At 38.8% G+C, this 26,554-nt stretch overlaps 1 long non-coding RNA gene across 1 annotated transcript in view; it reads left to right on the forward strand.

The window, feature by feature from the left end:
- LOC142827252 (uncharacterized) overlaps positions 1 to 2,943 on the forward strand; it is a 108,123-nt gene extending 105,180 nt beyond the window's left edge. Inside the window, exon 3 of the long non-coding RNA XR_012901852.1 lies at positions 1,643 to 2,943. This is a non-coding gene — a long non-coding RNA (uncharacterized LOC142827252). The remainder of the gene's footprint in view (positions 1 to 1,642) is intronic.
- Positions 2,944 to 26,554: the final 23,611 nt, after the last annotated feature.

The raw sequence follows: 26,554 nt of genomic DNA on the forward strand, positions 1-26,554 counted from the left end.
TGCGCTTCATTAGAATAAAAATGGCCGCCATTTTTTGCCGACACGGAGATTTGCCGGCAAAAAGCGGCAGTCTAGACGGGGATTGGTTGACAAGGAAAGCCTTTTCCAACTGATCCCTTATGCCTCGTGCAACAAGGTTTACAGGACTGGTCAGAAAAGGCTTTCCTTGTCGACCGATCCCCGTCGAGATTGCCACTTTTTGCTGGCAAATCTCCGCGTCGGCAAAAAATGGCGGCCATTTTTATTCTCATGAAGCATGGGATATTTAAATCCCCACTTCATTAGCAATTTCGATATGTCTAATTTACATCCCTCTGATGACAGAGGGATGTAGTCTAGGCATACTCTATATATGTCAGCTTACATTGTAAGAAAAAAAATTGGAGCATTTTTCCTGTCTTTTTTGGTATTATCTAATCTTTTTTTTTTAATATCAAATCAAAATAAAGATTACTTAAACATCAAAATAAAGTTCACATCCAAAGTCAATATAAAGTTTACTTTCAGTGTGCCACTTAGGCTTGTTTCTTTTTGCACAAATGTTGAATTCTTGGCCGAATTTTTGACAAACACACTCGCAGTTCTTCCTCAACAGATAGCAGATGATTTCTTTCTTTGCTTTTAATGTTTGTAAGACATGAGAGAGCTTGATCGCAGAGGTAAGAAGTTGAAAACTGGAGTAAGATGTTCACTACTTTTGCTGAGATCACAGGATACTCTCTTCTTATTGAAATCCAAAACACATCAAGTGGCACTTGATTGAATTTTATCTTCAAAGTTTGATCGCACTGTAGTTCAGTCAGTTCTCCTTCTTCTTTCAGTCTGAGTAAATTTTGTGAGAATTCAACAAAAGGGTTCCTAAACCAGTCATACATTTCTGGAAGAAAGAAGGAAAGTATTGGTCAAGCTTTTCTGTCAGTGATTCCAAATGACTAGTAATTAGTGGGATGACGTCTTTATAATCTGTCTGACTGAAACAGAAGTAGGAATGGAAACATTTCAATATTTCCACTTGAAAGATGTCTTTTCCAAACCTTGAGTTAATTCTTGAATGCAAGAAGTTTGTCTGTGGAAGTTAGAATGTTTTCTTTTGGGCCCTGCATGGTGGTGTTCAAGGTGTTTAAGTGCTGATAAATACCTGCTAAGTAGGCTAGTTTTAGCAGCCATTTTGTATCTTCAAGAAAGTCAGAAAAACTGGCTTTGTTATCTTTGAAGAAAGCAGTAGTTCCTGTCACAGCTCAAGTACCCTTGTTAAAACTTTCCCTCTTGAAAGCCATCTAACATTGGTGTGTAGAAGGAGAGTCACATGGACTTTTTGCATATTTTCACACAGTTTTGCAAACATGCGTGACTTAAGAGGGTGCTGCTTTATAAAATTGGCCATGTTCACAGCTACATCACATACTAGAAAAGACTAGAAACATGGAGAATTCTGGGAAGCAAAAGGGCAGGCACAATACAACTAAATATAACCTTAGATATGAACTGACCAAAACAAAACAAAGAGACAGTTGGTAGTGTACGAGGATTACTCCAGTATTGCCAATTGCCGGACAAACATTCCAGCGATATTTTGAGGGATATTTAGAATTGTTTCCAGTATTTCAAAATTTGTATTTATTTATTCCTCGATTTCTTGCAGAACCCCTGACGATGGTCTGCAGAACCCCAGGATTCCCCGGAACCCTAGTTAGGAAACACTGGCATAGACCCACAGAACCAGTGAGGAAAGAGAGTGTACTGTAAGAAGAGAAGCACTTTTGAAGTAAAACTAGGCCTATTGCTAAAATATAGCAACTGTTCCAGTTAGATTAAGGGTACACATGGAAGAGGAGGGGAGGTGTGCATGAGGGATGATTGTTGGGAACGGGCTTGAAATAAAACTCAGAGCCAGAGATACCCTCTGCCCCCAAAACTTTATAAAATTTTGGCTCTAGATCTGAACATTGAAATTTAGCTCTGTTTCTATTGTCAGACTTCAGTGTATGGGAAAGTTTGGGTGTAACTCCGGCCTACACAGCAGATGGGGCCTTTTTAAGTCAGTATAAATATTTCCACTCTTTACCACTTGTATAATGTGCTGCATTGTGCCTTGTCATTGTGCCGCCCAAGAGAAAACATGAATAAAGGAGGTAGGGATTACCCTCTGTGGCTATAAAATACTGTAGGGTTAGCAATAGATTAAATCTGTTGGTATATGGCAGCAGTCAGACAGAATACAGTATTTAGTGTCCAATGTAATTTCATAAATGGAGACAGCTATCATTGCAAGCAAAACCTAATCAGATTGCAAGGCTTTGTCTTACTGCCTAAGCACTCCTCTGGATGGTATAGCTCTGTGTTCTATTGAAATTAATGGACCAGTCTGCCATATCACATTTACATGAATAAAAGAACACGTTTGAATTGAATGCATTAGTGGGAAGCATTAATGGCAATTAGCATTTTAATATGAATGCTATAACATAAGACCATTGATTGCTCAACTGATAACTGCAGCATTCAAATCCAAGAGACATTCTGCACCTGTTGATCTGAAGACAATGGAAGTCCTTAGTAATTCAGCCTTGATGACAAAACAGAAGAACTACAGTGTGTGCAAACTGCTCTGAATTGAGGGCAATGTCTGCTCAGCAGCAACACAAGTCCTTGATTTTGGTGGTAAAGTTCTAGCTTGAGTTGTGAGAGTAATGTTAATCTGAAACATGTTTTTTTAGTTTATTATGTTATAGATTGAGGAGTAATTCAAAAAAACCTCATGACACAGCACATCATTGTGAAGTTCATGCTAATAAACTTTTAGTATAAATGCTATAAAAGGATTATTGGCTTAGTGTAATTAGGTTCAGGATAACTTGGCTAACAGACTTTTTGGGCATCACATTTTTCCTTGTGTTCTTGCCAGCACCCCACCTATCAAGCATTTATATATATTTCACACACATACACACAACTCGATCCCTTTAATAAAACAAATATGCATTTCCAAAATACACCATATTACTCAACCTATTACTCATTCTCATAGTATTGTCTTTGACTCTGTTTCTTGTTTCCATATTTTGTTGAATTTAAAAGGGGCCTGCCATGTGCTGACTTCTGAATATTAAAGTTTTGAGTGTTTTGCAAAAGACTATAAAAAGAACTTCAGGAAAAGAGCTACACTGAAAAATCTCTTTTCTAGCAGTCTTGTGAAAAGGAAAATATTTTACAATTTCATCTCATATCTATCCTTGTTTTCCAGCAAAAGGTGACTCTTTCAGGTGGAAAATGTCTTTTACTGCAAAACTGGTTGTGAAACTGACCATTTTCTGGCTTAATGAACTATGTTGGGAGATTTGAGATTTCTTCCAAGGCAGAATTTTGCCAGTTTTTTACCATGAAAAATATGGAGATGATAATGAAAAATTCACAAAGACATCAAGGGAAATAATTTAGGCCAGAAACACTAATAGAACACTAAGTCAACATTTGTATAATTTCCAATCTCAGTTGAAACAGAAAAATACAGGAACATGTGACTGTGATTTTCAACAAAAAAAACACCAACAACAATTGCCCCAGAACAATTAAATTACAGGGGGTATAAATGGACTTGCAAGGTAATTCTCTCTAGTTCTATAGCCTATCAAAGGAAACTGCTTAAATATATTTAATGTTTCAATATTAATAAAAACGTAATCTGTCACCATCATGTGGCATTCATATACATCTATCTTTGAAGCAGGTGGGGTTTTTTTAGAAATATTTCAATAAATAGAATATGTATTTTTCTAAATTAGAGGTCATGAATATCTGAATAAATATTTTTGGCATTGTCTTTCTGACCTTTCCAGGGTTACATTTCACTGCCTTGCCATTGTATGACTTATTCCGATTACATTGTGTTAACCATTATTAATAATTTCCAGTAACACCTACAGGCTACGTCTAGACTGGCCCCTTCTTCGGAAGAGGCATGCTAATTTCTAACTTTGGAATAGGGAAATCCGTGGGGGATTTAAATAACCCCCGCGGGATTTAAATAAACATGGCCGCCGCTTTTTTTCCGGCTTGGGGAAAAGCCGGAAAAGAGCGTCCAGACTGGCGCGATCCTCCGGAATAAAGCCCCTTTCCAGAGGATCTCTTATTTCTACTTCAGGGCTTTATTCCGGAGGATCGCGCCAGTCTGGACGCTCTTTTCCGGCTTTTCCCCAAGCCGGAAAAAAAGCGGCAGCCATGTTTATTTAAATCCCGCAGGGGATATTTAAATCCCCAGCGGATTTCCCTATTCCAAAGTTAGAAATTAGCATGCCTCTTCCGAAGAAGGGGCCAGTCTAGACGTAGCCTCTGTGTGTTAGATGATTTACACACAAAAAAGAAAGCCCAATCTCTTGCTCACAATCTAAAGGCACATAAGTAAGCAGGAAGCTATTGCATGAAATTAAGGAGAGTAACACATATATAATAAGCACAATGAAAAGTTCATTTTGGTTCTAGAAATATGTACAGTTCTTGTACTGTTTTCCCTCTTACACCTGGGACACATCGCTGTAACTTATCATACTGTTAAAACCAGAATGAACACTTTTAACAGCAGCCTAATAGTTAAATAGTCAACTATTTGATGGAGGAATGGTGGGTGCAGGAGTCAGGACAGGGCCTTGTGGAAGTGTGGAAGGGACAGTGCAGAAGGCTGGGGGTGGGAAGATGAGGAGATGGGACCCCCCTGTCCTGAGCATCTGTCACAACTTTTCTTTCCCCCCACCCATGCCCTCCCCAGCTATTAGGGATGTTTTCTCTAAGCCCCAAGGGTCTTTTCTTTTCCCCCAGTCCCTCCCAGCTGCCAGGGGCCTTTTTTCTCATCTCCTCTTCAGTGCTGTGGCCAAGGGCCAAGAGTGGGGAAAGAGTTTTGGCCGGGATACTACTCACTCGGTGTGCTGGCAAGCAAGATGGTGGGGCGCCAACTTTGCTGGACACTCCCTTGGTGGTACGACTGCCCCCCAATAGACAATCTGCAGGATAGCTCTCCCCTGCAGGCTCACTGCCCCCCAGTGACCAATCTCAGCATCGTGCTCTCTGAACACTAGCCCCTCCTTTTCATGTTATGGAAAACAGTCACTTTTCCAGGGCTTTTTGTCTTCCTGACACAACCAAACCCTGACCTTGCTTCAAATAAGGAGAAGGGGAAGCTGCATACCAACTTTGCTGGCCCTACCACTTACCATTTTGGAGAAGTTCTTGAACAAATGGACTCACAGACAGACAGAAAGATGTACTCTAAGGCTACGTCTAGACAATGGCGCTGTTTCAGGATACTATAAATTTCCCAAAATATTTTTTTTGTCTTTAAACGTGCCTGTTATTTCAAAATACATTACAAATATTATATTTTATTGTAATATAATATTTTTATATATATAATATTGAAATAATGTGCGTGCTATTTCAGAACCACTGTAAGCCTCATTCTGTGAGGGTTAAGGGACTTGTCAGAATAGAGTTTTATTTTGAAATTTGACACTGTGTAGACAGCACTAAATTTTGAAATAAGCTATTTTGAATTTTCCCTGAAATTCCCAGGTAATGGTGCAGTGTAGACCCTGGTAGGTAGGTAGGTTAATGGATGGATGGTTGGAGCAAAAATAAATGAGGCATGTAAAATAAACACAAGGTACTCCTCAAGTACATCAGTGTCATTTAATAAGTTCCTTATTGGCAAGGTGATAGGTCTTAGGAGTGACTGAAATGTTGACAAGGTCAAATCTTGTGAATAAGATTTGCCCACATAAGAAAAAAGGCACAGATATAAATGGATGGGGAATGGAAGTTTACAGTTGAGAATGGCAGCATGTGTATCATGAATATTTTGATGTGTTTTTAGGCCCTGATTCTGAACACATTTAAGCACATGCTTCATGGGAGAATGTCCATGTAAGAATAGTGAAAAATGTTGATGCTTGAAGGTTCATAGTCTTACTTTCTGTTGCATTTAGGGAGCACCAGCTATATTCCTGAGCCCTTTTCTTTCTCTAGGACACATTATCTTAGTGGTAAAGAATAGAGTAACTTATTATTGACCAAACAAAAATTAGTCCAAGAAGTGAAGGCCATATGATAAGGTCTTCAGGTTATTTCTAAATGATAATTAATAATGTTGAATTTAAGCTTTTGATTTTAAACTTTTTCAGATTTACTATGGTAAAATCCATTGATTTGTTCAATTTATATTTTGTTTAATTTAATGAAAATGCAACCGTATGATCAAAATATTATGTAAAGAATGTGTATACACCAAAATGAAGTCCTAGCCTATCCTTGCATTTTACTTTGTGTGCTTGCACACCCCAGGTTTTTGTCTTTTTTCCTTCCTTTTCTTGCCTTCCTTCCAAATGGCACACAGGATGCCTTTAGTTAAGTACTGCCCTTGTCCCCAAGGGAGGAACTGAAGTTGCCTTCAGGGAATCTGGTGACCCCTATGCTATCAAGAAATGAAGTGGGAATTGATAAATGACAATGAAATCCATCTTTAAGGGCAGCTTATGCTCTCAGTCCCACTTAGGATGGAAGGAGATGGCAGGCATAAACTTTGGATTATGAAGAACCATGGTAAAAAGTGGTTCCTTAATGCCAAAAGAAATTATTCAAAATGTAGCCTTGCTCCAAAGTTTATTGAGTTTTAACTGTCTGGGAAACTGGAAGAACATATTCTGTTGTTAAAATAATAATAAAGAAAGTGACTTACCGAAGGATGCTAAATTTTTTAAAGGGATAGTTTTAAAATAAATGCTAACTGAATGACTATGCTGCTCTATCAGGAAATGCTTGATCTGTTTGGGTGTGGTTTTTTTACATTGCTTCATATTATTTGTATAGAAATTTTAGAATATATCATGCATGTGTATCTGCTGTGTCCCACCTATCTATGTATTGTGACAAAGCTCCTATGAAAACTTGGTGGGTCCTGCGCTTCCTGGCGGATTTGCTTGCCTCAGAGCCTTACAGCAGCCCATAATTTTAGGCACCATGCCCAAGACTCTAATTTGCTGTTTGTTGAGCTCTTTGCATCACTGACCAGTGTATGGTAAAATGGAGAATAAATACCACAGCCCCAAGTGGAAATGGGGAGATGAGAGTTGAGGGGAACTTGGGCCCACCCTCTACTCTGGGTTCTAGCTCAGCACTCTGTGATAGTAGTGGTTCATGTGAATCCCTGGCAACTGCTATAATACAGCTCCAAGACTCCTGGGCTACTTCCCCACACTTTCCTTCTCTGTGGTTCATCCTCCTAGTTGTGATCTCCTTTCCTCTTCTCCCGGCAGCGCTCTCTTCCTTCTTTCCAGCTGCACACACCTTACCACTGCAGGAAAGCTTCTTTTATATCCAGTCTGAACTGTTTTTTTTAATTACCCCTGGGTGTCCTAATTGGCTTAGATCCTGCAGGCCTGGTCAGTTAGCCCCAGGTGTTCCACTGCCCCTGATTGCTTCCACTGGTTCTAAACCAGCCCTTCCCTGTTACTCTGGGAGCAGGGATCTCCTCAGTCTGAGGCTTATAGATCTCTCCTCCACTACTTTTTCGTAGCCTTTTGTTCTGACCCTGTCACAGTATGTTCAACTTTTGATAATGACAAGATGGCACGTACAGTTTATGCAGCTCTCTTTCTTATACTGGGAAACTATTTCTCTGAAATGTGTAGAAGTGCATCATCTTTCTTTCATTGTCCCAATTCACTGCATGTCGGCTGAGCTTTCAGCACATTCCATTATTTGGCTTCACTCTTGACGTATCTGCTTAGTTCTTAATGTACTATTTTTTTGCTCATTTTCTGACAGCATGATATTCATAGCCGGCCTTCATTCGTCATTGTTTGCCACGTGTCTGGTTGCCATATGTCATCTTTCTTCATTCATTTTTGTTCACAGCATATCCTTCTAGAATTGTTTCTTTGTCCGCCTTCAGTCTGCGTGTTCACTCAGCATTCATTGATGCTTCCTCCATTCATTTTCATTACTTGCACACTGGCTCAGCATTCATAATTTTCTTTTCTACAGCCTGTTCCCTTTGCATCTATTCAGCGTTAGCTGCCTTTTCTTCATTCATCACCACTGACTTACTTTTGATTGACATCTGCTGGTGGTACACTACAGAGTAATAACATATTGTGATTTTAAAAATGTCTTAGTATTGCACAGAGTTCGGCCATATCAGTGGAAAGTTTTAAGTATCTGTAAATAAGAGGGCATCTATTTATCCCTATATAAGACCTATGTATTATGTAGACTCGGATATTATTAAATATTATTTATTATTTGTATATTAATATCTGGAGGCTCCAAGCAGGGCGATAGCCCATGGTGTTAGAATCTGTTCAAACAAACCTGGTTCCTGCCACTGTTAAATTTATGTGAAAGATAGCCTTTGCATTCAAAGCTGCACATTTGTTCACAGGATCTCTCAGGAACAGTATGTTGTTCTTATTGTCAGCATCATCAACTGATGAGAGGGAGGAAAACCAAAAACAATTAAGTTTTTTTAAAAAATACTACTGAAACTTTTTTAAACTAAAGCATTGCAAAACATTTTTATACTGAAAGCCAAAACCAGGTAAGAATCACTTTGCTTTGGTTTGTGTTACAAACTCATAATTTGCCTTGGCAGAACTTCTTAAGTGTGTGATCCTTCCCAGGAAACTTGCATAAGTTTTGAGCAAGGCTTTACTGATTTATGATTTTGTGTCATCATTGTGCAGCAATGTGTGGTTTCAACATGAAACCAGCTGTGTTAGTCTGTGTGAGGTATGAAGAGGATTTTTGACCTCTTGTTACCTGCCAAGTAAGTAGACCTTGGAAGATTAATGATATCACACCTGGAAGTGGTTTCTCAATAGGCATTTATTTACATCTCTCAAGCTGATGGCACATTCTTGAAAATTCCATAGGTTTTTAGCTGAGAAACCAGATCTTCCTTCTTATGATGATTTGAGTAATATTGCAATCTCTCATGCTTCTGACTGGTGAGCAGTATTGAAACTGACTGATTGCAGCTGATTCTGGTAAGAGAACCTCTCTCCTATAGCAGCCATTTTGATTTTGAAAGTGTGGCTCATGCTGAATTCTTCTTTGCCACTTCTTAAAACATCATAATCTACTGTGGATAGCACAGAATTCATGACACAGGTGGAACTTGGTGCATGTTCCTGAGAACATTTTTTGAGTTCTGAAGTTCATTCAAAGCACATCTCATCTGAGTTTGTAAATGCATTCCGTTGCACATCAGAAGAGGAAGAACATTGTAATGAGCTCCTGGGAAGCAAAAGTTGGGATGCAAATGAGTATGAATGGTCTGGAACCACTGCTTAGTTGCAATTACCCTACTGGAGCTCTGTGAGGAATTAATCTTTAAATTCTCCCCCATAAGCATGCCATTTGTTTGGCCTTTCTGATTAGGTCAGGCTAGGCACAATATCTGTACTTCTCTCCAAAGGGCTAGAGTTACAATTGCAGCATAAAGAGATGGAGCCATTCCTGTAATGTTTAGACTCAGATTTCAGACACCCAAAGTTTCTATTTTTTTTTCCAGATTTAGTGTTGTAGTTTGGGGTCATCATTAATGCTGTGTTTTTTCTCTCTCACATACGCATGCACGTGTATATATATATATATATATATATATACGTGCATGCGTATGTGAGAGAGAAAAAACACAGCATATATATATATATATATATAGTCATGCAACTTCCTTTTTCACAAGGCAAATAATTTTATGGGAAAAAGAAAAATCAGACAAATACAAAAGAAGGTCCAGTTGAGTTTATTTTTTTGTCTTTTTGGAAACATATATGGAAAATACCTATCCCTGCCTGTGTCTTGTGCTTTTGCATTCTCAAGACTGATAGTGATTAAGATTGGTTTTTTTTAAGTGATTCTCTCTCTCTCTCTTAAAAACATTTTATTGTTAATGTAGCAGAAACTAGAGTGGAATGAACCACTAAGTACCAGCTTAGAACGGGCCATTGCATAAATACAAAAATATTTTTCCTAGAGGAGTCTTGAATTTTTTCCATGAATAGTTCCATACTGTCCATCAGTTCTGATTGACTCTGAGCCAGGAGATTAGTTGGCCAGACCCATTTTTGCTTTGCTTCCAATGGTATCAATGTAAAAAGGAAAATACAATTTACCAATGAATAAAAAGCTTCCTTTACTATTGTAACTCTTCTGCCTGTAGCAGTCAGCAGCCGGAAGGGCTGGGTTCAGTATCTTGGAGAGATCTTTCAAAAAGGTAACCAAACTAGCTCGAGCCCCCATCTGCTGGATGCCATTAGAGGCAATTCTTCCCTTCTCACAAGTTCTGAGTCGGAGATAGAAACAGTCTGTTTAATCACAGTAATTTAGCATCAACCTACAGAAACACACATAAAGACCACCCATAACATAAACAAGGAAAACCTGCAAGCAAGGTACCATTCCCAGAGCCTCTTTGAGACAGACCCATAGTCTCCTATAGACAACCACCTAACCTCAAGATGATTCTTACCAACCACCACAGGACATACCACACTAATACCAACCCTGGTACCTTCTCTTGCAACAAACCCCGTTGCCAGCTTTGTCCACATATTCATTCTGCTGATACCATTATTGGACCTAACCAAGTGAGTTATAAGATCAAGAACACATATTCCTGCGCATCCAGAAATATAATCTATGCTATCATGTGCCGAAAGTGTCCGTCTGCTATGTACATTGGACAAACATCTCAGACACTTCGCCAAAGGATTAATGCCCACAAAACAGATATCAGACAAGATCACAAAGAGAAAACAGTTTCTTGCCATTTTAACCAGAAAGGACACTCTCTCAATGACTTAACCACCTGCATTCTGCTACAAAGACCTTTTACATCTGCACTTGAAAGGGAATCCTCCGAACTGTCATTCATGTTAAAATTCGACACTTGCCAACAAGGATTTAACAAACATTTGAACTATCTCACCCATTACCAAGACAGTTTCCCCAATTATCACCTCTAATACCATTAACTCACAAACATCCCACTCTCCCTACCTCTAATATCATCAATTCACAGACACTTACCTTCCTTCCTCCCTCCCCCCCCCCGCATCCCCCTCCTGTTCTGCAATGTGATTTGTCCTTTTCATATTTGTTCATTTTTTTTAAATTGTATCCTTTGGTATATATGGTTGTGACTACTTTCTTCCACTATTTGATCTGAGGAAGTGGGTCTGGCCCACGAAAGCTCATCATCTAATAAACCATCTTGTTAGTCTTTAAAGTGCTACATTGTCCTGCATTTTGCTTCAACTACCCCAGACTAACACGGCTACATTTCTATCACTATTAATCATTCTTGTTTCTCTTCTCTGGATCCTCTCCAATTTCTCCACATCTTTCTTGAAATGTGGTGCCCAGAACTGGACACAATACTCCAACTGAGGCCTAACCAGCGCAGAGTAGAGTGGAAGAATGACTTCTCGTGTCTTGCTCATAACACACCTGTTAATGCATCCCAGAATCATGTTTGCTTTTTTTGCAAGAGCATCACACTGTTGACTCATATTTAGCTTGTGGTCCACTATAACCCCTAGATCCCTTTCTGCCGTCCTCCTTCTTAGACAGTAGCTTCCTATTCTGTATGTGTGAAACTGTTCCTTCCTAAGTGGAGCACTTGACATTTGTCTTTATCAAACTTCATCCGGTTTACCTCAGACCATTTATCCAATTTGTCCAGAAATAAGATAATATGACCCTGAGGAAATTTTCACATATGGCTCTTACAAACTGCATGTATCAGTCCCTTTTAACAGCAGCTTTTCTACACCAACCTGGTCTTGCCTGAATGTGCTTATTTTAGCTGCTTATACAGGATAGAAGGCCTGTAGGTTTCTTGTGTTACAGCCAAATACTATGGATAACTATGAATGACTATGATGAATAAAACAAAGCCCCTGAAAATGTGAGTCAGTGACAGCAGGATATAACAACAAATTAGTATAAATCAGCCCAAGAAAAACATGTTATCTGGCCTAGCAATCTAGCAATTTAACCTTATGGGACTACTCCTCCAGTACTCTACTCCTTTTCCCATATGCTGAAGGGATGGTGAATGCAGATGAGATTGGAACTTCTCCTGATTTTTGCCAATGGGGAGTTATCTATGCAGTGGAAATTCTCCTCTTGATGTCATCAAGTAACCTTTTTTACATCAAACAATCCAGTCCAGTGAGTCTACACAAGCATTACAGCTGATCAAGTAAATAAGTCTACTGGTTTATAAGTACTAGTCCTTCAGCTCAATTTGATCTCATTAGAAAACTTTATTATCTACTAACTTGCAGTGTTTCAAAATAATCTGCTGGTGTGGCTAAATGTGTGTATTAAGTAGCAAGTAAGCATATTAGACCCTTATGACAATTTGGCAATTCACATAATTAATATTGCCTGTGAACAATGAAGAAGCTGCCAAACATTTGTTCGTGAAATATTTTCAAATAGATGATAGATTTGCAAATTACAGGACTGAGTTGCAAATATTTTTCAAAACAAAGATTCCTTGAATCAGTAAATACCATTCAGTAAACTCTACTAAGAATCTTAAGGGGGTAGCTGAGTTAGTCTGTAAATGGAAACACTTAAAAAAAATGAATAATCTTGCAGCACCTTAGAGATTAACAAATACCCACAAAAGCTCATGATAACATCTACATGTTTTGTTAGTCTCTAAGGTGCTGCAAGACTATTCATTGTTTACGTTTTTCTACTAAGACTGTATTGCAGATATTGCTTCAGGTGAGTTGAGAAACTTAGGCAAAGAATAGGACTAGGGTTTCTGCTTAAGGCAGGCCTGGGCAAAATACTGCCCATGGACTGGATCCAGCCTGCCAAGTCACCAGATCTGGTCCGGGGAGGCAGTGGGGAGCCCCAGGCAAGCTCCCGTGCTTGCCCCGCAAGCCGTGCAGAAACACCGCTTTTAGGCTTCCTTTCTGCTTCACAACTGGAGGGGAATGGGGAAGTTTCAGGAGCTACCCCCAGCATAATCCCATTGGCCGGTTTCTGATCAGAAACTGGCCAATGGGAGCTGCTTGTTTGAATAACAAGAAGCCAAGAAGAACCACTCTCCCTCTTCTCGGCTCAGTTATTCACTAAAGCACATTGCCAGGCAAGCAGGCAGGCTGGCTGGCTGGGAAACATTTTAAGCTCTGAAAGCCTTAGCTCTGCACACAGACAGGCTGGTTTGGCTGCTGACTGGTAAGTCTCCTGGCCACAGCCTACATCTGGCACCCCAGTCTCTCTCTGCCCCAACCTCTGTCCCCTACCACTCAACATACCCAAGCCCTTGACCCTCCCTCTTGCACCCATACCCCCTCCCAGATCTGGCACCCCAGTCTCCTGTCCCAGATCACAATCCTCTCCCACCCTAGGTCACATCCCAAACCCCTGCACTCCAGTCCCCTACCCTAGGTCACAACCACCTCTTTCACCCAAACTCCCTCCCAGACTCCATTCTCCCTCCTGCATCCCAATCCCTTACCCCAAGCTCTCCTTTGCATCCAACCTCCATCCCAGACCCTGCATCTCCTCTGTTAATATCATGGAAGACTACAAACCTTGACCACTTTCCAAAATCTCGGAATGTCTCCCTGTTAAAAATTATTACCCACCCCTGGCATAGGGTGAGTAAGAATTCATCAGAAACTGTAAGCAAATGTATGAAGATTTATGTTTGAGCCACTACAGCTCTTTCCCTTAACTGCTAGCTGTTGTCTCAAGCCTTGACCTGGTCAGCAGTTACGTAGTGTATGGGCACCGTAACTTTTTTCCTTACAAAGAAAGAAGTCAATGAAAGATAATAATAATGAGCTTTTTGGGCAGAGAGCTGTTTGGACAAGCATGTTAAGCAGATTAGTTCACATGCACAGCAGTTTTGCTCCTTAGTAAAATTAATTTACAGGTCTACAACTGGCTTTATTCAGTTGTCTGAAGTGGTTTGATTTCTAGACTGAGGATTATGGATTAGGGTGTGCAGACTTAAGGCTCAGAAATAGCCTGTGTGGGTTTTTTACTTTATTTTTAATTGACACAAAGACGGTTACAAATGTATCATTTTGGGAGGTCTGTGTTGCTTAAAATTTGTAAGAAAGAGTAATATTTTTTTCTTAATAAGTTGTCAATTTGATAGAACAATTGTGAAGTGTGTTGAAAAGCAGAACATTTTTTTTTTTTTAAAAAACTGAAGTGGGAAGACTTGTTTAATTTGATCTTTTTTTTACTGTTATATATATATAGATGGAAAAGTTTTTACGTTCAAATACTGTTGTTTCTTCTGGAGCTCCAGACAAGCTCTGCTTGTTTCCCATCATATTGATAAACAGATTCTTAGGCAAAACAACAGATGACAATTGTCAAGTAGAGCTTATGCAGGAAATGTTTTCTCTTGCTCCCTCCACCGGATCCTGCAACTATTTTGTAAGTTAATTTCCCTTCAGTTCAACTGGGACATAAAGTCAAAATCTCAAAAATCTTAATGAACTGAAAATGTTTCTTTTCCTTTTTTGGGTTAATCAAAAGAAATGTATTAGATAATTTATAAATATTTCAGTTGGCTTTTTACCTTTACACTTTTTTTCGGTCTAATTAGCTAAAATGTCTAAAAAAAGAAATGTTTGTCTTTTTAATTGGAAAAAAAGAGTTTTTCATTTAGAAAATTTTGAAATGAAACATCTTAACAATTTTGTATATATTTCCTTTACATTTTTTCTTACAAGTCGGGACATTCTTTGAACCTGATCCTGATTCACAAATAATCTTTGTTTTAACAAATCTGGTTTTTTTTAATAATTAACTGAAAAATTCCCAGCCAGTTTTACTATCAAGTATTTGGATAAATTCTACATGATATGGGTGGAAAGTGTGCACTGATATGCATATGAATGAAACAAAGCCATTTATGTTGTTATTAAGAATGTGGGGTCCAATTCTGAGGCTATGTCTAAATTACATTTCTCTTCCTTTTCCGAAAGAGGAATGTAAATGAGTCTGATCAAAAATGCAAATGAAGCTGAGATTTACAAATCTCACTTCATTTGCATAACCACATGAAAGCACTTTTTTGAAAAAGGGGTTTTCGAAAAAGAAACTGCAGTCTAGACGGGGTTCTTTCGAAAAAACAAACAAACCCCTTTTTCGAAAGAACCTGTACTCCTCATTTTTTCAGGAGAGGCACCAATTCTTTTAACTCCCATTGACTGTAATTGGCTTGATTTGACCCCTTTTATTTTTTGCGTTTGTGCTGTTGCAGACTGCTCCAGTGCAGTTATTGTAATGTAAAGGAAGGGAGAGAAATTACCAGAGTGTGTAAAGAAGTTAAATTATTTTTTTAAATGACATTAGAAGTTGTTATACTCAACTTCTTTTTAGTACCATTAGGACTGCATGCTGGAACAGCTTCAAAATTAATCTAAAGCCAAGCCATGTGTATGAGGTACAAATTATATAGCCTGTCTCTAGATGATTACTGTCAAATAAAGAATAATCTATTTTCAATGTTCCATTCATCATGTAGATCCCTGTTTATGGGAGTGTTCAGTCAGTGTGTGTCACTTGGTATCTTTTCAATGTTTGTTTCACCAGGTCTAGTGAAAAACTCTTTTGTTAAAATATTTTTTAAACCATTTTTTTCTTGTTCAGTAAAGTTAGCTATGTAGTGGAAGCAGTAGGATCCTAGCAGTCTCATGAATTCCAATGGTTGTCAACCTTTTGAACAGTGGGTCTGATTTTTACAGATGGGGAAGTCGAGCTCTGAGCTATTGTGATTAACCACAGGGCATACCGGGCATCTGAGAGAACTCTGATTAGAATTTAGATCTCTTTTGTCCAAGTCTGGAGTGGTAACCATGAAACCGCCTTTCCATTCATTTTTGTGAATAATATACCATTAATATACCTCAAATACAACATACTATAGTTACTATATAAGACCCAATAAGAATTTCGATCAAATGAAAATTCCGAGTCAAGTATTTTTCACAAATGTTTTCCTTGATCTAACTAATTTATTCTATAGATGCACAAAATATAATAATGTACAAAAGTGCCAAGATTCTTGAGTCTGTGACTCCTACCATAAGGATGACAGGACACATTTTGAAAAGTGAAGAGATGAAGTGAAAGTAACAGACTTTTGTACACACAATGTATATGATGCTAGTTAGATTTTCAGTTGGCTACTTTTGCTTAAGATCCTGCTTCTGCACGTAGATATATACATGCAGATACACGTTTGTGTCATTTTGGCTCTGCTCAGGCAAGAGGTTTCTGCCTTCATCCTTATTCCTATAATGACGTACCTAGGTACCTAATTTGGCGCACAAGTAGTCCCCCTGAAATCAATTAAACTGCTCATGTGCGTGGAGTACATACATAAATATTTGCAGGAATAGGCACTGTTTGTGCAGTTAGTTGAAGGTTTCTTGTGATTTTTTTCCCAACTAGAAAGTGAAGAATATATTTTTTTAAATCTTCTTGTTATGAAATAAAACAAAAACCATATACTGTACTATGTCATTCTCTTTATGTGCATATTATTTCTAAAATAATAAGTGTGCAAATCTGTAAATGAAAAACAAGAATATGAGAATTTTGGCCTCTATTTGAGAAGGGGTAGATATGGGTGATTACATTAGAATCTCAATTTTGAATGTATTATACAATACATTTTTAGCCCTTGTAGTTGTAAAAGAACACTTGAAAATGTGATCTGACAGATGTGGTAATGCCTGCCTTCATATTAAGCCTGGACTTGGACTCAGATTGGAGTCCAAGTCCCACTTCCATCCACAGACACATCTGTCTGACTCAGGTGGGCAAACACTCATTATTCAGGTCCCAGGACCTTGGTAGTGAAAGGGTTCAGAGTCCTAGTCACCTAAGATATGGGTCCAAACCAGGCCTGCCAATGTGTGTGTGGGGGGGGGGGGGGGGGCGGCAATGGGGCCAGTTTTCCCAGAGCCCAGCAATTCAAAAGGGCTGGGGCTCCCATCAGCCACATCCTGCTCCTTTGCTCAGGCCATGGCCAAGTATAGAACCAAAAGGAGGAAGAGTTGTAAGGCAGCCCAGGTCCATGCCAGGCATGTGTCTGGGCTTTCTCTCATTCCTTGTTGTACAATTGTAACAGAAGCTACAGAGCCTTGGGCTAAGCCAGCCTTAGCTACGTGATGAACTGTACTTTAAGGGACTCAAGCTCTCCATGGTTAAAAGGTAGCAAAAATCTCCTGCAGATAAGGGATTTAGAGAGTAATTGTATCCAAGAGGAAAGGGCTTGGCCCATATGAAATGGATGAAGACTGTAGAAGTGTGTGTTTTGGTTTGAATGACGTTGTGATGCACTAGAGGGAGACTGACACGGAACAAAGGTTAGGGAGGCCTAAATGAACCTGACAACTAAATAAATCAGATTCTTCAGTAACTTAGTGAACTGTGAGTTCTTAACAGGCCACTGAAGAGACAAGATGGTCTCAGATACAGGATGCCATAGATTGACCTCTGCCTCTCAAGCACCTTCTCATGGACAATAAGGACACATCTACACAGCAGGGCAAAAGTAGAATTAAGATGGCTTAATGCGGCTTATGGCGCTGTCTACACAGCAGGAAGTTGAAGGAAGAACACTCTTCCTTCGACTTCCCTTACTCCTCATGAAATGAGGGTTATAGGAGTCAGAGTAAAAAGTCCTCCACCTCAACATTATTTAGAAATAATGGCTTGCTGTGTAGAAGAGCACTTTGTTATTTTGAAATAATGTCAGTTATTCCAAATAATGCTGCTTTGTAGACATATCCTAATTGACCATACTGAAGAACCAGTGAAAGTTCTTACTGTCTTTGGAGCAAGATGTTTGCACTCCCCTACAATGAAAGCTCAGTGTTCCCAGAGCAACTCTTACGAGTTGTTAGGAGGATGCTTTGACCAATACATTAGGGCATGCTCCCTCGCATATGTAAATTGGGGTTAGAAATTAGAAGATAAGATCTTCAGTTTTAAATGCCAGAAATATATAATTTTATTTTAAAACTGACACGATGATTTTCCCATTTAATAGAAAAATTTAATATTGGTCCTATTTTAAATTTCCATGTTAAAGCCAAAGTATTAAGTAAAAATAGGTCCCAATAACAGAAGAACATAATAACGGCCGTACTGGGTCAGACCAAAGGTCCATCTAGCCCAGTAGCCTGTCTGCCGACAGTAGCCAGCACCAGGTGCCCCAGAGAGAGTGGACCAAAGACAATGATCAAGCGATTTGTCTCCTGCCGTCCTTCTCCATCCTCTGACAAACAGAGGCCAGGGACACCATTTCTATCCCCTGGCTTATAGCCTTTTATGGACCTAACCTCCATGAAATTATCTAGCTTCTCTTTAAACTCTATTATAGTCCTAGCCTTCACAGCCTCCTCTGGCAAGGAGTTCCACAGGTTGACTACACGCTATGTGAAGAAGAACTTTCTTTTATTAGTAAAATATGAACAAAATTGCCTTCATTATAAGAATATGCATAAAGTTGTAATTTAACTTTAAGACTGTTGACTATTTTGTGTCCACTTTAGCCACCTACCCACAAACATACATACTTACCACACAAAAATTGTCTTTTTATTTTACTCTATTTAAAAGTTTTCTACTTTTTACTGGTTTTGCATTTCTATTTGCCAAAACTGAATGTATACTTTCTCTTGAAATAGAAAAATTAAAGATAAATTTTCCCAATAGTACTTGTACAGTCTTTTAGATCCAACCAAGCAATTGCAAAATGCCCATTGCCTTATCCAAGCTCAGTAATTTTTAATTGACCACATTATATTCCCATATTTAAAAAAAGGTATCAACCATATTGAGAATAAAAATAGTTATATTTAGAGTATAGATAAAAAAGAAACTTAAATTGTACTAAATAAAAACTTCTTCACATTTCCTCATTGTGACATATTTTAATGCCTGGGTAAATTTTGTATGAAATGTGGAGGAAAGGGTAAATTTGTTCACATAATTTACCTTGACTTACTGGGCATGAGCTGCATTTTTCATTTCAAGACAAAAAAGCTGAATTGTGCTACGGATTTGTGCATTTTAATCATATGTCAATCATGGCAGCTGATTCTGCTTCAATTGGAGTTATTGGTGAAACTTCTGCTGTCTTCCATGGGAGCAAGATTTGATCACAGGTCATGGAAAACAAATGATTTTCAGTGGAGTTGCACTGGATTTATGCCCCAGTGAATTAGAGAGGAATTTGGGATGGTAACTTGAACATAACCAGTAGCATAATTTATTATTATTATTCAGTATTTAAATGAAAAGTTACATAGACTTTTGCCAAATATTTCCAAAATATGCGGATATGGTCTAGTCTCTATTTTGTTCTTTCCTGTAATGTACTTTTTGGCATCATTTGAAGGAGACAAGTTCACTTCAGGACAGGTTTAGAATGGGAGCTGTTTGACACTCTTTTTTTCCTCAGATAATATTTTTGCTATGGTTCTTTGTTTCTTTATGTATTTATAGTTCATCTAGCCTGTCGCTGTGAAGTCGTGTGTGTGTTTTCAAATGTAAGAAATCCATTGGTCTTGTAATGTGACATTCAAGTCCCATGCTACCAGGAGCAGATATAGGGCAGGGCGAACGGGGCGGCCGCCCCGAGCCCCGCGCTTCAGAAAGCCCCGCACATGCACCGTGGCGCCGCTGTGCATGCGCATGGCGTCACTGCGCATGCGCCGTGGCAAAAGGGGGGCCCCGCGGAATTATGCTGCCTGGGGCCCTGCAAAACGGTCATCTGCCCCTGCATGCTACTTTCCATCTCCTGAAATGTCAATGGAAGAGTTGAATCTAATTCAAAAATCCTGAGTCCTTCAACACGGAAGTTGGTTGAAAATGTAATTATAGAGGAGTTAACAAGGCCGTATTCACACTGAGGGATTTGCACTGATTTCAGCCCTCTTGTGTCCATGATTTCTGCAGTTTAATGATGCATTGAGTTAAATATTTGTGTAGTTATATTAAAATGTTGTTGCCTTGATGCTATAGCTTTGGATATGTCCAGACTACTAGGGGGTGACAATGGCATGAATGGTCATACCTAAACAAACATTATTCTAGCTAGCTCAGGCCCCAAACCTGTGGCAGTGAACTTCAGTCACAACTTGAGACGGCTCCATACACATATTCTTAGTAGGATTCCAAAAGGTTATACATGCCTAATACATAGTGAGACTATCCATAGGAGTTTTAATTTTTTAAAGAGACATTAACTTATGTTTCAGGATACTTCCTTCATGGTCAAATTATGCTAAATTTTCCATTGTAGCTCAGTCATGGTCTTCTGTAGCATCTGATTTTAATCACTGATACAGACAGAGACTAGATGGATTGTAATTGGCCTAGTTCTGATATGTTGTGACAATACTTGTGTTCCAGTAACAAAAACAAAACAAAACAAAACAAAGTCCACAAAAACTCATAACCCACCCCGAAATCAGCAAACAAACAAAAACCAACCCTGTAGGTAACCACACTTAAACCATAATAAATTTAATCTCCTGATAATGTGCCTGGCCATTTTCTCCAGGACACACCAAACGTAACACTGGATTCAAACCCCTTCAAACACTGGAAAAATTCACATCCAGACAACGTATCTCAGATCTGTGTCCAATTCCAATCTTCCAAATATTTACATTTGCACTGATTATAGATACATGATTTGTAAGATGCATTTTTTGTTGTAAATGCAAAATGCAAATGAAAAGAAAGAGAAAGGAAAACCCTTTCAAGAGTCTGACATTTAGCATTTGGTTAGTAGCAGTATTGGCTATAACACTGAAATATTTTGGAAGAAGCAAAAGGCATGATGTGTTTACACGGATTGATTATCCAGAATATCCAAGCTCTTCTTTTATTTTATAGAGATTATTATGGGAAATAACTGTTTTATTGTTTATAAAACAGCTGTTTTAAGTAAATACTACTTCCAAGAGTATATGTCTGTTTGTCTGTCTGATAACACTTGTGACCTATTCCCTACTATTGCAGCTGCAGATGACAGAATTCTGTGCATCTGGAAAGAGTACAGAAAGTCCATGCAAGAATGCACCAAGAAACCCATGTATTTTTGAGCCCAAACCCCCATAACAAGAAAAATAAGTGTATTATAGTCACGTGTTTCCTTTTCTCTTTTGCTCTTTGGCTTCAAATTTAGATTGTACATTTGACATTTTTTTTTCATTTGTCTTTTTTGGAAAGGATAGAGTCCGCATCTGTTAAGAGGAAAGGACTTCTTTGGTTGGAGATAGTCTGTGGAAACAGATTTTTCACCTCACTTGTGTTTTCCCCTAAGAGAGTATTTTCAAAAGGACCCAATCTTGTTTCTAGCTGAAGTCAATTAGAGATTTATCATTGACCTCAATGGTAGTAGAACTGAGTCACTCACAGCAAACCTTTAATAGAGATTGTACACTAATTAGGACTTATATTATTATCACGTAGTTCTCTTTCATCAGTTTGGTGTATCCTGGGTTCTCCAATAATGCCGTGATACAGTTTTCATTCACATGATTTAACCTCATATCTGGCATTTTTGAACATTTCTCTCTAATACTGTTGAAATATCTAGGTGTCCATAAAATGTATTGCAACAGAACAAAGAAATTAAAACTCTCCACCATACATATTTAGCTGTTTTCTGCACTCAGCTAATGCAACGTGTTTTATTATAACCCTCAGAAGGAGGATGAACGTGTTTGGGAGCAGGTCATGTGAACAGACAACTCACAAAATATCACAACTGTACTGGGCAACCTCTCATACAGGCATACCACCTGTGCATTCGTGCACACTTTTTTTTTTTCCAAGCTAAATCTGCTCCATGGGATTGTTTGTGAATTATAATTAATGAAAACAAAAGTTTTCAGTATAATTCATTACTGATCCATGTAATGAGACGACATCACATTTGACATTACAGCATTGTTCGCTGACTTACGCATCAAAATGTTAATGCAATCTGTGAGCACTAACTGTTGTTCAGAACAAACCAGCCAGAAACAGAATCTTAGTTTGTCCTAATTAGTGGAACTTAAAAATTTATCCCCTTCCCCTCTACACATCACATAGGCAGATGAGATTGAATGACAGTTAATTAAACAGGGAATCCAACACTGTCTCTAAACTAACGAACTCACATGGATTTTCAACTCACCAAAATGTTGCTAAGTCCTGGATCACACTGTTGAAATTCTGTGGGGCCTAAAATGTAAAAGTTGCATTTTCCATCTCCACTTCTTGCAAAGAACACAGTAGGGTATGGACCCAAAATGTCACAGTAACTATAAAGTGTCGGATGGAATCCTAGCTCCACTGAAATAAAAGGAAAAATTCCCATTGAGTTCAGTGTAGCCAGGATTTCATTTCATCCTTGGTTACTGCTTAGCATCAATGATGACACAGCAAAATTTAGAAATGTACAGAATTATTCAACTGAAGGGCTTTTAAAAGAATACTCTTTCAGATCACGACAAGATACAAACAGCAGGGACCAGTTATGTTTATATTGGTAGATAAATATATACATTTATTTATTATTATTAATAATATTAATTATTATTGTATTATTGCTTATCTCCTAAATAAGGCATGTATCGGAGGCGGGGGGAATCCTAAAGCTAATGCTAAAATTATTTAATACACATAGTAGATAACACACTCTTTGATTACTGGTTGACTAATGGGATGGGAAAGGAGTTACATAACTTTTCCCTGATAGGTGGTATATCCAATGTCAGCCGTGGCCTAGATCCCAGGCATATACCTGGTTATTGCCTTTTGGAGAAATGTATTTGTCTAGTGTTATACAGATGTCTATAAAGCAATAACTGCCATCAGGTTTGGCTGATTTGCTGTAGTCCTGGAGGAGAGATTAAGGGCTGAATGGATGTAGAACATAATTGTTCTCTTGCCTGAATCCTTCAAAATTAGATAGTAAATGTATTAGGCAGGGTGCGTGAAATTTTGAATGGAAGCACCACTTCTGGTCAATCAGAGTTTTAAAGGACTTGGACCCCACAATTGACTCCTCTATGGTTTTGTGTTCGTTGGAAGTGGAGAGGAGTTTAAGGCAAGAAAAAGAGTCAAATGAATATCTGAACTGAGTAATTTTAAATGTTTTACTAATAGGAAAGAGGAGAATTTGGTGCATTATATTTTGCCTCACAGAGAGTCTTTGTACTCAGCATACTCCATGAATAGGACCTTTGTTTAGTGGTCTTTGGAGAAATGAAATACCTTGATGAAATTTTTCCTACATCCTCCTATGTACCCTTCATAATAACTTGTTGCATGGAAGTAATTAGTTTCAAGTAATTCTGTATATTGTTTGATGACTAACATAATAAAAAAATATAGTCCAAATACAAAATTACCTTTAACAACATGCTTCTAATTCCCTACAAGCTAATACTTGCGTTTTCCCCCAGAAGCGCTAAACAAATGATAATTTTAAGGTTTTTGCACACACTGTTCTGATATTAGCACTATATTTAGTTGTACTTTCTGTTATTTTATTGAAACAGCAGACAAATTCTAGAATTATACACCTCCATATTGTCAATTTCTCCAGTATTTGAATGTTGGTAGTCTTGGTTCAAAGATTTATTGGAGCTCTATATAAAACATTAAAATATTGTCATCATGGGAGACTTGATTGGTGCTGATTGATCCTTTCTGTTAGATAACCTGAAAAATGTCTTGGAAAATACCAATTTTGTTACATGTGATTTTCAAAGCCAGTTGTAGTTTCTCCTTCATATTACACTCATTACTAGAAGAATATATCGCTTATCCTTATATTGGATTTGGTTCTTCAGAGGATCATTCATAAAAGAAATCCAAATGGTAAAGGAATAACTTCAGGGTACTTGTTTTTTGTTTTGTTTTGTTTTTTTTTGCATTTTTTTTCTTTTCAGAAGATTACTTACTTTGTGAGTCATGAGAAGGATTTTACAAAATGAAGCACATTGTGAGCATCCCCATTTAAAAAAGAAGTACAGTAAAACTCCATTAGTCCGGCATCCAATGCTCCGGCACTCGGGGCAGTCGGACAGTTGGAGCTGCTCTGCGCCTGGTTTCCCCATTCAGCCGCTGCTGAAACTGACCAGCAGCTGAATCGGGGAAACCGGGGGCAGAGCAGCTGGGGTTCTGCTGGGTTGGTCCCGTAGTGCTGCCCCTAGGGGGCATCCCTCCCACCCCACCCGAGACCGCTCATAGCCCCCCCTTCTGATAGTCTGGCATATCTGATAATCCGGCACCCCCTGGGTTCTAAAGATGCCAGATTATCAGAAGTTTACTGTACTAGATTTGTTTTGCCATGTATAATACAGTTTAAAGCGTGTAGGTGTGGGTGGGTGTTTGTGTGTGGTGGCAGGAGTGGCCTGAGCCCAGGTGGACAGCACAATTGGCGCCACCCTCCCCCCCCGCACAGCCGGCAATGGTCATGATGTCATCATGGAGCACCCCAACACCCCGTGACATCATCAACGGGCGCCCGGGCCAGTGGCACTCTAGGCAACTGCCTAGTTTGCCTAGGCTCACGGGCTGCCCCTGGTGGTGGGAAATATAAAACATTTATTTAATAGTTGTTAGGGAACAAACAAGCAAGAACAAGTGAGAGTGGGAAAGATTAAATGTTTTTCAGTGTTAGTGAAAGATAGTCAGTTGTTATCTCATGGACAGGCCTTTAACTGCTAGGGTCACCTCTAGGACTATTTTAAAAAAATTGCATCACATTAGTTATCCTACACTCATTTGGTACAGAAACTGATTTAAATGATGGGCTACAAAACAGAATTAGTATTTCTGTAGTTTCACATTTGAGTTTCTTCAGAATTCTTGGTTGGGATTGGATACCATTTGATCCTGGTGATTTATTACTGTATAATTTATCTATTTGCACCAAAACCTCCCTCTAATAACTCCTCCAGTCTGAGAGTTCCTCAGATTTATCTCCTACAAAGAATAGATCGGGTTTGGAAATCTTTCACATCTTCATCCATGACAACTGATGCAAATAATTCATTTAATTTCTCTGAAATGACCTTACCATCCTTGAGTGTTCTTTTAGCATCTCAATCATCTAGTGGCCCAACAGATTGTTTAACATGCTTCCTGATTCTGATATACTTATTTTTTATTACTTTAAATCTTTGGGTAGCTGTTCTTCAGGTTTTTTTTGGCCCTTCTAATTTTATTTTTATACTTCACTTGCCAGAGTTTATGCTCCTTTCTAATTTCCTCACTGGGTTGTAACTTACAGTTTTAAACAGTGCTTTTTTGTCTTTGCCTCATTCTATTACTTTGTAATTTAGCCATGGGAGCACTTTTTTGAGTCAGTCTGTCTATCTGACTGTCTGTCTGTCTCTTTAAATTTGGGACGTACATTTAAGTTGGTCACTATTATCAAATGGTCCAGCTATATTCACCTCTTGGACCAGATTCTGAAATTTACTTAGTTCTTAACCAAGAATTGCCTCTTCTTTTGTGGATTCCAGGGTATCTGTTCCAAGAAGCAGTCATTTAAGGTGTCAAGAAACTTGACCTCTGCATCCCATCCTGAGATGACATGTCAATATGAGGATTATTGAAATCCCCCATTATTACTATGATTTTTTTTATTTGTATAGCCTCTCTACTCTGCCTGAACATTTCACAGTCACTGTCTGTGTCCTGGTCAAGTTGTTGGTAGTATATCACTACTGTTATATTCTTCTTATTAGAGGATGGAATTACTATCTATCTATGAGCTATCTAAGATTTTTATTTCATTTGATTCCATACTTCCTTTGCACTTCACCACCAGCTTGACCTGTTCCATCCTTCTGAGATATTTTTGTATGCTGTATCCCATTGATTATCCTCATTCCATCAGTTTTCTGTGATACCCGTTATATCAGTTATAGTCAAAAGGGTAGATTTGAAGGTGGACAAGATGGCAAACACTGACTAATTTTTTTCTGTGCATAAGTATCTACCTTGAATTAAATTCTTGCCCTAATGAAGTCAATGAGAGTTTTGCCACTGACCTGAGTAAGGCCAGGATTTTACTCCCAGTGAGGAAGGATCTTGAAAGATCTCTTAATCAAGTCCTTGTCACTTCACCCATACTCCATTCATGGGCTCCAGGTTGGTATAACTTTTACTGATGCCAAGAATGGGTCCAAGCACAGTTGTCCCATCCATAGGATGGACTGGAGCAACTGCCTGGGGCCCTGTGCTTTGAGGGCTCTATACCTCAGGGAGACAGAGTTCAGGATGGTCTGGGGCATTAGTTGGGGGCCTGGCATCATCATCAGCAAGTGACCTGGCCTCAGCCCACCACACAACCAGTTCTGCTGCACCATCCCATCCCCTCCTTCAAAGCTCCATCTCTTCTGGTCCTATTTCTGGCTTCCACTCCTCCCCGAATGTCATTGGAGCTGGTACATGGAGCGGAGAGGAGTGGGCTAGGGCTGGG

This window comes from Pelodiscus sinensis, chromosome 2 (assembly GCF_049634645.1).
Source record: "Pelodiscus sinensis isolate JC-2024 chromosome 2, ASM4963464v1, whole genome shotgun sequence".
NCBI lineage: Eukaryota > Metazoa > Chordata > Testudines > Trionychidae > Pelodiscus > Pelodiscus sinensis.